Source organism: Arachis ipaensis, chromosome B9 (assembly GCF_059453495.1).
Source record: "Arachis ipaensis isolate K30076 ecotype BB chromosome B9, ASM5945349v1, whole genome shotgun sequence".
Taxonomy (NCBI): Eukaryota; Viridiplantae; Streptophyta; class Magnoliopsida; order Fabales; family Fabaceae; genus Arachis; species Arachis ipaensis.
The window spans coordinates 53,936,749-53,951,242 of NC_142444.1; the positions used below are offsets into that span (position 1 = coordinate 53,936,749).

The 14,494-nt window shown below is 39.7% G+C and overlaps 1 non-coding gene across 1 annotated transcript; it reads left to right on the forward strand.

The window, feature by feature from the left end:
• Positions 1-3,425: 3,425 nt before the first annotated feature.
• Positions 3,426-3,533, forward strand: LOC148544685 (small nucleolar RNA R71). The gene has a single exon (XR_015901856.1). It is a non-coding gene; the product is annotated as a small nucleolar RNA R71 (small nucleolar RNA).
• Positions 3,534-14,494: the final 10,961 nt, after the last annotated feature.

Here is a 14,494-nt window from a genome sequence, read left to right on the forward strand (position 1 = left end):
CATAGTGGAGGACTTGTCAGCCACCTTATAGAGTTCTTGAGGTATAATCTCATGAACCTCCACCTCTTCTCCAATCATGATGCTATGGATCATGATGGCCCGGTCTATAGTAACTTCAGACCGGTTGCTAGTGGGAATGATTGAGCGTTGAATGAACTCCAACCATCCTCTAGCTACAGGCTTAAGGTCCAGTCTTCTCAGTTGAACCGGTTTGCCTTTTGAGTCAATCTTCCATTGAGCTCCTTCCACACATATGTCCATGAGGACTTGGTCCAACCTTTGATCAAAGTTGACTCTCCTTGTGTAGGGGCGTGCGTTCTCTTCCATCATTGGCAAGTTGAACGCCAACCTTACATTTTCCGGACTAAAATCTAAGTAATTATCCCGAACCATGGTGAGATAATTCTTTGAGTTTGGGTTCTTACTTTGATCATGATTCCTTGTGATCCATGCATTAGCATAGAACTCTTGAACCATTAGAGTTCCGACTTGTTGGATGGGGTTTGTTAGAACTTCCCAACCTCTTCTATGGATCTCATGTCAGATCTTCGGATACTCATTTCTCTTGAGTTTGAAAGGGACCTCAGAGATCACCTTCTTCTTGGCCACAACATCATAGAAGTAGTCTTGATGAGCTTTGGAGATGAATCTTTCCATCTCCCATGACTCGGAGGTGGAAGCTTTTGTCTTCCCTTTCCCTTTTCTAGAGGATTCTCCGGTCTTGGGTGCCATCAATGGTAATGGAAAAACAAAAAGCTTATGCTTTTACCACACCGAACTTAGAATTTTGCTCGCCCTCGAGCAAGAGAAGAAAGAATAGATGAAGAAGAAGAAGAAAATATGGAGGAGAGGAGGGAGAGGTGTATTCGGCCAAGAAGAGAATAGAGGGTTGTATGGTGTGAAAATGAGGAAGAATGGAGGGCTATATATAGGGAAGGGAGGGGGGGTAAGGTTCGGCCATAATGATGGGTTTTGGGTGGGAAATTGATTTTGAATTTTGAAGTTAGGTGGAGTTTATGAGGTAGGTTTATGGGGAAGAGTGGATGATGTGAGTGGTGAAGTGGTGATAGGGAAGAGAGATTGAGGTGATTGGTGAAGAGTTTTGGGGAAGAGTGTTTATTGGGAAGAGAGGATGAACATTGAGAAGAGGGAAGAGAGTGAGTGGAGGTAGGTGGGGATCCTGTGGGGTCCACAGATGCTGAGTTGATCCTGTGGGGTCCACAGATCCTGAGGTGTCAAGGATTTGCATTCCTGTACCCATTAGGCTTGTAAAATGCCTTTGCATGCAATTCTGGCGTTTAAACGCCAAATTGATGCTTGTTCTGGGCGTTCAACGCCCAGATGCAGCATATTTCTGGCGTTGAACGCCAGCCAGATGTTGTTTCTGGCGTTCAGCGCCAGCTCTTCTTCACTGCGCATTTCTGGCGTCTGGACGCTAGGATGCTGCTTGTTTCTGGCGTTCAACGCCAGATCCATGCTCTGTTCTGGCGTTGAACGCCAGCCAGATGCTCCTTACTGGCGTTTAAACGCCAGTAAGATCCTCCTCCAGGGTGTGATTTTTCTTCTGCTGTTTTTGATTCCGTTTTCAATTTTTATATTTATTTTGTGACTCCACATGATCATGAACCTAATAAAACATGAAATAACAATAAAATAAAATTAGATAAATAAAAATTGGGTTGCCTCCCAACAAGCGCTTCTTTAATGTCAATAGCTTGACAGTGGGCTCTCATGGAGCCTCACAGATGTTCAGAGCATTGTTGAGACTCCCCAACACCAAACTTAGAGTTTGGATATGGGAGTTCAACACCAAACTTAGAGTTTGGTTGTGGCCTCCCAACACCAAACTTAGAGTTTGACTGTGGGGGCTCTGGTTGACTCTGTTTTGAGAGAAGCTTACTATGCCTCTTTTCCATGTTTACAGAAGGATGACCTTGAGTTTTAAACACAAGGGAGTCCTCATTCAATTGAAGGACTAGTTTGCCTCTGTCAACATCAATCACAGCTCTTGCTGTGGCTAGGAAGGGTCTTCCAAGGATGATGGATTCATCCTCATCCTTCCCAGTATCTAGGATTATGAAATCAGCAGGGATGTAAAGGCCTTCAACCTTTACTAATATGTCCTCTACTTGTCCATAAGCCTGTTTTCTGGAATTGTCTGCCATCTCTAATGAGATTTTAGCAACTTGTACCTCAAAGATTCCCAGTTTCTCCATTACAGAGAGTGGCATGAGGTTTATTCCTGACCCCAGGTCACATAGAGCCTTCTCAAAGGTCATGGTGCCTATGGTACAAGGTATCAGGAACTTTCCAGGATCCTGTTTCTTCTGAGGCATTCTCAGTTGATCCAATGCATTCAGTTCATTGGTGAACAGGGGAGGTTCATCTCCCCAAGTCTCACCACCAAATAAATTGGCATTCAGCTTTATGATTGCACCAAGGAACTTGGCAACTTGCTCTTCAGTAACATCCTCATTCTCTTCAGAAGAAGAATACTCATCAGAACTCATGAATGGCATAAGGAGGTTCAATGGAATCTCTATGGTCTCTAGATGAGTCTCAGATTCCTTTGGTTCCTCAGAGGGGAACTCCTTATTGATCACTGGACGTCCCAGGAGGTCTTCCTCCTTGGGATTCATGTCCTCCCCTTCCTCTTTGGATTCGGCCATGATGGTTATATCAATGGCCTTACACTCTCCTTTTGGATTTTCTTCTGTATTGCTTGGAAGAGTACTAGGAGGGATTTCAGTGATCCTTTTACTCAGCTGGCCCACTTGTGCTTCCAAATTTCTAATGGAGGACCTTGTTTCATTCATGAAACTCACAGTGGCCTTAGATAGATCAGAGACTAAGTTTGCTAATTTAGAGGTATTTTGTTCAGAGTTCTCTATCTGTTGCTGAGTGGATGATGGAAAAGGTTTGCTAAACCTGTTTCTTCTACCATTATTAAAGCCTTGTTGAGACTTTTGTTGATCATTCCATGAGAGATTTGGGTGATTTCTCCATGAGGGATTATAGGTGTTTCCATATGGCTCACCCATGTAATTCACCTCTGCTATTGCAGGGTTTTCAGGATCATAAGCTTCTTCTTCAGCAGATGCCTCTTGAGTACTGTTGGATGCAGCTTGCATTCCATTCAGACTCTGAGAAATCATATTGACTTGCTGAGTCAATATTTTATTCTGAGCCAATATGGCATTCAGAGTATCAATTTCAAGAATTCCCTTCTTCTGAGGCGTCCCATTACTCACAGGATTTCTCTCAGAAGTGTACATGAACTGGTTGTTAGCAACCATGTCAATGAGTTCTTGAGCTTTTGCAGGAGTTTTCTTTAGGTGAATGGATCCACCTACAGAAGTATCCAATGACATCTTAGCTAATTCAGACAGACCATCATAGAATATATCCAGGATGGTCCATTCTGAAAGCATGTCAGAAGGACACTTTTTGGTCAGTTCCTTGTATCTCTCCCAAGCTTCATAGAGGGATTCACCTTCTTTCTGTCTGAAGGTTTGAACATCCACTCTAAGCTTACTCAGCTTTTGAGGAGGAAAGAACTTGGCTAAGAAAGCCTTGACCAGCTTATCCCAAGAGTTCAGGCTATCCTTAGGTTGAGAGTCCAACCATATTCTAGCTCTGTCTCTTACAGCAAACGGGAAAAGCATGAGCCTGTAGACTTCAGGATCTACTCCATTAGTCTTAACAGTATCACAGATCTGCAAAAATTCAGTTAAGAACTGAAAAGGATCTTCATATGGAAGTCCATGAAACTTGCAGTTCTGCTGCATCAGAGAAACTAATTGAGGTTTCAGCTCAAAATTGTTTGCTCCAATGGTAGGGATGGAGATGCTTCTTCCATGTAAATTGGAATCAGGTGCAGTAAAGTCACCAAGCATCCTCCTTGCATTATTATTATTTTCGGCTGCCATCTCCTCTTTTTGTTCGAAAATTTCTGAGAGGTGCTTGCTGGATTGTTGTAATTTAGCTTCTCTTAGTTTCCTCTTCAGAGTCCTTTCAGGTTCTGGATCTGCTTCAACAAAAATATTCTTGTCCTTGCTCCTGCTCATATGAAAAAGAGGGAACAGAAAAATAATAATAATAGGGATCCTTTTTACCCAGGTATAGAGGTTCCCCTGTGTGAGTAGAAGAAGAAAAGAATGTAATGTAAAGAAGGGAAGAAAAAAAAACTCGAACACAGAGAGGGAGGTAGTCTTTGAATTTTTGGATGGGAGAGAAGTGTTAGTAGATGAATAAATAAATAGAAGGAGATGAGAGAGAAAGAGGAATTTCGAAAATTATTTTTGAAAAATGGTTAGTGATTTTTGAAAATTAAAATTAAAATTTGAAACAATTAGTTAATTAAAAAGAATTTTTGAAAAAAAGGGAAGATATTTTCGAAAAATTTAGTTAGTTAGTTGAAACAAATTTGAAAATCAATTTTGAAAAGATAAGAAGATAAGAAGTTAGAAAAGATATTTTAAAATCAAATTTTTGAAAAATATATGATTTTGAAAAAGGTAAGATAAAAAGATATTTTTGAAAAGATATGATTAAAATTAGTTTTGAAAAAGATTTGATTTTTAAAATCACAATTAATGACTTGATTCACAAGAAATCACAAGATATGATTCTAGAACTTAAAGTTTGAATCTTTCTTAACAAGCAAGTAACAAGCTTGAAAATTTTTAATCAAAACATTAATTGATGATGTTATTTTCGAAAATTATGTGATAAAGATAAGAAAAAGATTTTTGAAAAATATTTTTAAAATTTTCGAAAATAACTAAGAAAAATGAAAAAGATTTGATTTTTGAAAAAGATTTTGAAAAAGATAAGATTTTTTTAAATTGAAAATTTGATTTGACTCATAAGAAACAACTAAGTTTTAAAAAGTTTTGAAAAAGTCAACTCAAATTTTCGAAATTTATGAGTGAAAAAAGGGAAAGATATTTTTTTGATTTTTGAATTTTTAATGATGAGAGAGAAAAACATGAAAAAGACTCAATGCATGAAAATTTTGGATCAAAACAATGAATGCATGCAAGAATGCTATGAATGTCAAGATGAACACCAAGAACACTTTGGAGATCAAGATGAACACCAAGAACTTATTTTTGAAAAATTTTTTTATGCAAAGAAAACATGCAAGACACCAAACTTAGAAATCTTTAATGCTTAGACACTAAGAATTCAAGAATGCATATGAAAAACACCATACAACACAAAACAATATAATATGAAGATCAATCAAGAAGTTTTATCAAGAACAACTTGAAGATCATGAAGAACACTATGAATGCATGAATTTTCGAAAAATGCAGAGAATTTTTAGAAAAAATGCAATTGACACCAAACTTGAAATTGACTCAAGACTCAAACAAGAAACACAAAAAAATTTTGATTTTTTTTATGATTTTGTGATTTTTTTATATTTTTATTTTATAATTTTTGAAAATTAGTGTGAAAAACAAAAATAAGGATTCCAAAATTTTTAATATGAATTCCAAGAATCTTGCACTCTTATTCTAAAGCTCCATTCTGAGGGTTAGACATGGCTTAATAGTCAGTCAAGCTTTAGCATGTAAATCTTTTGGATCTGGAACAGCAGCAGGTGGATTAGCAACAACTAGATTGCTCTTGATAATGTTGGGTAAGCCCCAATCCAAATGAATTTAGACATGGCTTTACAGCCAGTCAGGCTTCAACATGCTTCATGAAACACTAGAATTCATTCTTAAAAAATTTTAGAATAATTTTCGAAAACAGATCAGAAATTTTTGAAAGATTTTTGAAAAAAAATTTTTTTTTGAAAAATTTTTTTTTTTGAAAATAAAACAAAAAGAAAATTACCTAATCTGAGCAACACGATGAACCGTCATTTGTCCAAACTCGAACAATCCCCGGCAACGGCGCCAAAAACTTGGTGCACGAAATTGTGATCTCAAGCAACGGTGCCAAAAACTCTGTACGCACGTCTTAATAAATCGTTTTTCATTCACAACTTCGATACAACTAACTAGCAAGTGCATTGGGTCGTCCAAGTAATAAACCTTACGTGAGTAAGGGTCGATCCCACGGAGATTGTTGGTATGAAGCAAGCTATGGTCATCTTGTAGATCTCAGTCAAGCGGATATCAAATGGTTATGGAGTTTTCGAAAATAATAATAAATAAACAGAGAATAAAGATAGAAATACTTATGTATATCATTGGTGAGAATTTCAGATAAACATATAGAGATGCTTTTGTTCCTCTGAACCTCTGCTTTCCTGCTGTCTTCATCCAGTCCATCCTACTCCTTTCCATGGCTGGCTTTATGTAAGGACATCACCATTGTCAATGGCTACTTTTCATTCTCTCTGTGAAAATGGTCTGATGCGCTGTCACTGCATGGCTAATCATCTGGAGGCATCACCGTGGTCAATGGCTGCATCCTATCCTCTTGTGAAAATGGTCCAAATGCTTTGTCATGGCACGGCTAATCATCTGAGGTTCTCGATCATACTGGAATAGGATTCACCCTCCTTTTGCGTCTGTCACTATGCCCAGCACTCGCGAATTTGAAGTTCGTCACAGTCATTCAATCCCAGAATCCTACTCGGAATATCACAGACAAGGTTTAGACTTTCCGGATTCTCATGAATGCCGCCATCAATCTAGCTTATACCACGAAGATTCTGATTAAGAGATCCAAGAGATAATCATCCGATCTAAGGTGGAACGGAAGTGGTTGTCAGGCACGCGTTCGTGGGGGAATGATGATGATTGTCACGTTCATCACATTCATGTTGAAGTACAAATGAATATCTTAGAAGCGGAATAAGTTGAATTGAATAGAAAAACAGTAGTACTTTGCATTAATTCATGAGGAACAGCAGAGCTCCACACCTTAATCTATGGAGTGCAGAAACTCTACCGTTTGAAAATACATAAGTGAAAGGTTCAGGCATGGCCGAGAGGCCAGCCCCCAAAACGTGATCAATATGATCCAAAGATGAACTAAAAATCATAAGATGTCTAATACAATAGTAAAAAGTCCTATTTATACTAAACTAGTTACTAGGGTTTACAGAGATAAGTAATTGATGTATAAATCCACTTCCGGGGCCCACTTGGTGTGTGCTTGGGCTGAGCTTGAATGTTACACATGCAGAGGCTCTTTCTGGAGTTGAACGCCAGGTTGTAACGTGTTTCTGGCGTTCAACTCTGGTTTGTGATGTGTTTCTGGCGTAGAACTGGCGTTAAACACCCTTCTGCATCATCTTAACTCGGCCAAAGTATAGACTATTATATATTGCTGGAAAGCCCTGGATGTCTACTTTCCAACGCAATTAGAAGCGCGCCATTTTGAGTTCTGTAGCTTCAGAAAATTCACTTTGAGTGCAGAGAGGTCAGAATCCAACAGCATCAGCAGTCCTTCTTCAACCTCTGAATTTGATTTTTGCTCAAGTCCCTCAATTTCAGCCAGAAAATACCTAAAATCACAGAAAAACACACAAACTCATAGTAAAGTCCAGAAATGTGAATTTAACATAAAAACTAATAAAAACATCCCTAAAAGTAACTAGATTCTACTAAAAACAATGCCAAAAAGCGTATAAATTATCCGCTCATCAATAACCACTCTTATCATTAATCTCCTGACTAAGATTTACAAAATAACCATAGCTTGCTTCAAGCCAACAATCTCCGTGGGATCGAACCTTACTCACATAAGGTATTACTTGGACGACCTAGTGCACTTGCTGGTTAGTTGTGCGGAGTTGTGAAAAGTGTAATCACAATTTCGTGCACCAATGGAGCTGCGCCTTACTTAAGGGATGCAGTGAGGAATGGCATGCTGGGCTTGGTGGCTGCACCTTACTTGGAGAATTGTTGTGCCTTACTTGAGTGAAGCAAAATCAATGTGGCGTGCTTTCGTTGTGTCTTGTGCCTAACTTGTGAAATCTCAAGTTAGGCGCAGCCTTGGCAAAACTGGTGGAAGAGAAGTATGGACTATTATATATCGTTGGAAAGCTCTAGAAGTTAGCTTTCCAACGCCACTAAAGTCATATCCATCATACCTTTGTAGCTCGAGTTATTCAGGTTTGAGTACAGAGAGGTCAGGGTTGATAGCAGCATTCGCCTTCTTCTCTTTCTCTACGAAAACTCCATCAAATCTAGCCAAATGTTACCTAAAATAAATAGAATTGCACACAATTCAAAGTAGCATCTATAGTGGCTAAAAGATAATTAATTCTTGATTAAACTCGACAAATTGAATGCAAATTCACTAGGAAAAGATAGTAAAGATGCTCACGCATCACAACACCAAACTTGAATTGTTGCTTGTCCTCAAGCAACCAAAACCAATACATGATTAAGATGTTAATTTGCATGAGAAGTGAGAGTTCAGTCATGTTGTCTCTTCTTAAAGTGGGATTTATCTATTGCAATTCTGAACAGTTTTGGCATCTCACTTTCCTTTGAATCAGAGGAATGTCAATGTCATTCGGAATTAGAATCTGGATCATATTATGAATTCTCTGATCTTTATACTTCAATTTAATCCTTGAACACATCATATATCCTTAAATTCTCAACTAACTGGTGCTTTGCACCTTGAGCCTAGCTGTGACTTTAAATGTTCTGTATCAAGGGTTAATTGACACAAGAACATCACAAGCACTTAACTGGGAAACCCTTTTGAAGTTCTAATTTTTTTTCAGCTACTCCCAGACAGTGGTGCTCAAAGCCTTTGGCATACTCTGCTAATTACAATTGATCTCGACTCTAAATGTTTTATCTCAAGGATTACTTGACACAAGAACACCACAAGTATATGACTAGGAAAACAACTCTTTGAGCTTTTAATCATGTCTGACCTCCCTAGTCATTGATGCTCAGAGCCTTGGACCTTGCTTTTATATCCTTTTCTTTGCTGTTTCGTTTGCTTCAAGGATCAACTTTCACTAAATTCAGAAAATTCATAATAGTTCTCTAAATTCTTTTTCCTTATACATTAACATTCCTTGATTCAAATTCAAACATGCACGGTTCATGTCATACATTTAGAATCACGGAGAACACCACCACATTTAAGTAAATCAGACTATTCTTTGTTATAAACTCTATTTCTCATGCAATACATCTTTTTCTTCTTTTTCTTTTGGATTCCAACTCAGTAAGTAATACATGAGACACTTTTCAGAATTAAAAACAAATAACAGAATAAAAATAGCAAAATAAACTAGAAACTAGGAATTGAAATAACAAAGGATCATGCAGACATTCAAGTAAAACAGCAGAAAACATGAATATAACATAATAAGAACGGAAGAAAATATAGAATGAAAGGAACTCAACCACCTCAGTTATTCTAGTGGCCGTCTTATTCTTCAGGCCGTGCTCCTTCGTGAAGATGATTCATCTCCCTTTGGTGCCATTAAAACAAACAGAAAATCCACAAGCGAAGCGACAACACCAAACTTAAAAGTTTGCTTATCCTCAAGCAAAGAAAAATTGAAAATAGGGAGGGACATAAAAAGACGTACGAAGGAGTAAAAGAAAATATTGTTGCAAAAGAAGAATACAATGATAAAAGGGCAAGATAGATAAAAATTAAAACTTATGTTTTTGTTTTTTTGTTTTGTTTTGTGTTGTTTTATATATATATATAAAGGGGGGAAGTATATCTGTATATATAAGGGGAAGGGGGCAGATTATATACGTTATAATATATATATCAGGAGAGGATCTGGGGTGATTGGAATGGTTTTTGATAGGAGTAGGGACCAGATTTGGTTTAGATTTGGTGGGCAATAAGGTGGGGTGGGGACTTTGGGAGTTAGGCTGCGCCTAACTTGAGGCAGGAAGCTACACTCAGCGCCTTACTTGAATGCTTTAACCAAAGGGGCGCCTAACTTGAATCAATAATCAAGGCCTTGCACCTAACTTGGTGTCACGCCCTTTCTTGCTACACCTTACTTGAAGCCTCCCGAGCGGACTAGCATCCATTGCGCCTAACTTGATTTCCCTTGCGCCTAACTTGCCTTGAGTCTTCATACCTTGCGCTTAACTTGAAAAATCTCAAGTTAGGTGCAGACCATCCAGAGAATTTTGCTCCTTCATATGAAACATATGGCGCCTAACTTAAAAATTCTCAAGTTAGGCGCAGACCCTCCAGATAAAAATTGAATGCTGCGCATAGTATGTGGCACTTAACTTGAGAATTCTCAAGTTAGGCACAGACCCTGGAGCGACAAATTCTCTGCTGCGCGTCCGTAACTCTATATTAGGAACCTGTTTCTTTTTCAATAATTCTGCATGATCCAAACATACGTAAAACAAGGAAAAACAAAAAAAAACTCAATAAAAACCAAATAAATAACAAAATTAAACCAACAAAAATCAAACTAAAGGATATGAAAACATCGGGTTGCCTCCTGACAAGCGCTTCTTTAACGTCACTAGCTTGACGGTCAGCTCCTCTAAGGAGGAAGATCATAGGGGCTCAGTTCTTCACCCCTCACCTTAAACTTCCTTCCTATGTCTCCATAAGGTAGCTCAATATGCTCCAAAGAGAGGATTCTATTTACTGTATAAGTCCACACTGGATTGCTAGTCAACACCACCTTCATTCCTGGGGAGAAACCTTCAGTGGGGATCTTTTTGTTTCTCTATCCCCTGGGTATTTTCTTCTTTTTGGGAACCTCCTCCTTGGTGGATGATGCATTCTTGACACCAAACTTAGGTATGATGACAGGAGGAATTTTATTGATTGTCACCAAAGGAGGTTTGAGCTGCATATTCTGCTGTCCGTCATCAAGGGGTTCTTGAAAGTTTGGATCAATAAGCTCAGTTTGCATGCACCTCTCTTCTTCACCTTCTGAATGTATATCTTTGAAGACATGAAAGACCAGTTGCTCATTATGAACTCTAAGCACTAATTCGCCTTCTTCCACATCAATTAGAGCTCTTCCTGTGGCTAGGAATGGCCTTCCTAGAATTATAGAGGCATTCTCATCCTCCCCTGTGTCAAGAATCACAAAATCTGCTGGGAGGAAGAACTTACTCACTTTGACCAAGATATTCTCCACTAATCTATATACAGGCTTTAGAGATTTGTCTGCCATTTGTAATGCTATCCTTGTGGGTTGTGCCTCTTGGATTTTCAAGTTCTTCATCACAGATAGGGCATTAGATTTATGCTTACTCCCAGATCACATAACGCTTTTGTTCCGAGGGTTACCTGAAACTGTAGGCCGATATCGGATGATATCTTCTGTACTGGTCGGAGATGACGTGTCCGGCTGGCTGGTGACGGCCGAAGCTGTTGTGTCCGACTTGTTAGACTGGCTTCACTTCTGATCCGTGGTCACCGGAGGGTGGGGGATACCTGCAAGAGACTCCGATGCTTAAGTTAGCACGGGTATTAAGCAGGTTTATTGTAGAATCAGAGTATGAGTTATACCTCGGTGCTCCAGTGTATTTATAATGGTGTGGAGTGACCTTTTTAGATAAGATAAGTTAGTTATCTTATCTTATCTTTATCTTTGAGTTGAGGTCAGCTTATCTTCAAGGGAACCGCCCTTATCTCTATAGGCTTGGACTGCATTTGGATTTGGGTCGTGTTCCTCTATTTAGGACCTTTACTGGGCTTTCCTGTCGATTTGGCCGACCTCTTTTGAAAAGAGGTCGGATAGCCTGACCTGAAGAGGTCGGTCGCTTTGTTACTGAACATCCCGGGTCTGATAGCTCGACCCAGGGTGTGAACAGTGCCCCTGCTTGAGCTCGGTCTTCTGCTTGAGGTCGAGTCCTTGACTTCGATCTTTCTCTAGTGAAGCCGAACTCAAGCATTTTGTCGATTCCTTTCTTTGTAGAACCTCTTTTGAATGTGGAACGCCTTCCTCTAAGAGCGCGCGCTTTTATATTAGCTCTTTGTTCTTGGGAACGTGCGAGGGTTTAATACCTTCATTAATTGGTATGAATTACCCCGTTTCCCTTGGCTTTATTTTAAATTTTTGCAATTAAAAAATGGTTTCTCTTCTTTGTCTTTCTTTGTAACTTCTCCCTTTACTTTCTCACTTTTGTTTTCGCCTGTATTTTGCTTTTCTCGCGTTGCAGCATCATTTTGGCGATTCTGGGTGATTCCATTTTTTCTTCTTCAATCTCCTTCGAAGCTTCTTTCTTTGTTCAGGTTGGTGTTTCTTCCTTTCCCTTTTCCACGTCATTTTCTTGTATGATATTGAGAAAGTTTTGCTTTTGGAGAAAGTTTGGATCTTTCTGCTTCTGCCGCGCCTGATTGCTGTTGTAATGTGTGTTCTGGGAGTTTCTTCGTCTTTTGCATGATCCTTTTCGCCTTTCCTGTTGTTTGATGCTTTTAGGGCTTTTGCATGTTATCACCGTTTTCTGTTTTGATGATGGTTTTGTTTGATTCTGAAAAAGGTTGCGCCTTTGATGATTTCCGCTTGGCATGTTTGATGTTGGCGACGCTTTTTGCTGATAGACTGTAAAAAGATAGTGGCTTTGATGACTTTTTATGTTTTATCTTTCTCCTATGAAAATATTTGCTGTTTGAAATCTTCTTTTCTTGTTTGAGAGATGCCGGGACGTAAGTTGTGGATTTTCCTGAAACCTTGCTTTGTTACTGCCTCCAAAGGATGCCCCAGGACTTTGGTTTGAGTCTTGGGGTTTTCCTTTTTGTTCTTCTAGTCGAGTTATTTTGCCCCTCGTCCGAGATGTTTTTTCGTAATCCCATCTTCTTTTCTTATTGTTGGATTAGTTGGCCTCATGTCTTCTCGTAATAACATTGTAGAGATGTCTTCTAAAGTTCCCGAAGGGATGTCTGATTGGCTGGACTCCCTTGTCTTGATGTGTGTCTCTGTGGTGGACGCTGATTTTTGTGTAGACCTGAGGAAACGTCATAGGATTTGTGGTAGCAGCGCCCGGGAGAGGGATTATGAGCTTGTAGCGCCTGATTCTGATGAGAGGGTTTGTTTTCCTACTTCGGTCGAGGGAGAGCGTCCCTTTTTCTATGCCTATGAATATTTCTTCAGTCAGTTGGACATTACCTTTCCTTTTACTGCTTTCGAAACCGATTTGTTGTGGTCTTGTAATATTGCCCCATCCCAGCTTCATCCGAATTCCTGGGGTTTTATCAAGATTTTTCAGCTGCTTTGCCAAGAGTTAGGCATAACACCTTCTCAGACTCTTTTCCTCTATCTTTTTGTTTCTGCCAAGCCCGGAGGGTCTTCCAAAAAGAAAGCTTCCTGGGTTTCTTTCAGGTCGGCCCAAGGGCATAAAGTTTTTGCCATGTATGATGAGTCTTTTAAAGATTTTAAGAATTATTTCTTCTGAGTCCGTGCTGTTAAGGGGGCCCGCCCCTTTTTTCTTGATGAAAATGATGAGCCTGCCTTTCCTCTATAATGGCAAAAGAATGTGAGAATGTCTCGCTATACCTGGGAGATGCTTGACGAGGTTGAACGAGCTTTTGTAGTTGTTCTTGAAGATTTATGGGGGAAACCACCCCATCTTGATACAAAAAAGTTTTTGAGTGACCCGTCTTTGGTTCGAACTGTTTTAGGTAATGTCCGACTTGTTTATATACTTGCTTTTTAGTTTTACTTCTTCTTTTTGTGATTCTAACCCATTGCTGTGGTCGATTCTGTATTTTCAGAGATGTCGAAAAATAACGATTCTATGAAGGCCTACAAGAAAGCAAAGAAGGCTGCAACTGCTCAAAATATCTCGGCCAAGGTGGCGAGAGAGGGATCTTCCCAAGTTCCGGTGAAGCCGCCTGTGCCGAGTTCTCCTGGCCCGAGGAGGCTAATTCCCACTCCTAGGGTTCGCCTGGCCGAGCCTCCGCAGTCTTTCGCTGCAACTTCTGGTGCTCCTCCCAACAAGAAACAAAAAACAATTGAGCCTTTCAACCTTGATGCCCCTGATTTTGACGCAGTCGAGTTTGTAGATCAGCAGATCGGTTCATACGGTGTCCTTCCTATGGATGATGTATCACTTCTTCGTCATTTGGACTTTATAACTCGGAGTAGTGTAAAAATGGCACATATGGGAGCTGCCTTGTACCGAACTGCTCAAAATCTTCCTCTCCATGCCACCAAAGCCTTCATGGAGGAGGCAAAATAGGAATTCGACCGGATGAAGGGCTTAAAAGAGGAGCTTGAGGTGAAAGTAGCCAAACTGGAGAAGGATCTGGAGAACGAAAAGGCTAGTTCTCTTGCTCTGGCGGCTTCTGTGATATTGGCCGAGGACACTACGTTGAGGCATAAAGATAGTTATGTCACGTCTTATCAGGAGGTGATACGTCTGAGGGAGGAGTTGGAGTCTGCCCGAGTTGACTATTCCAAGCTCCAAGGTCACCTTGTCGGCAGTGTAAACGCTGCTTATGATAATTTGAAGGAGCAGGTTCAAGTTCTCGCTCCTGAGGTTGATCTTACTCTTTTTAGCTTGGACAATATAGTGAGGGATGGTAAGATTGTTCCCGACGACCAAGATGA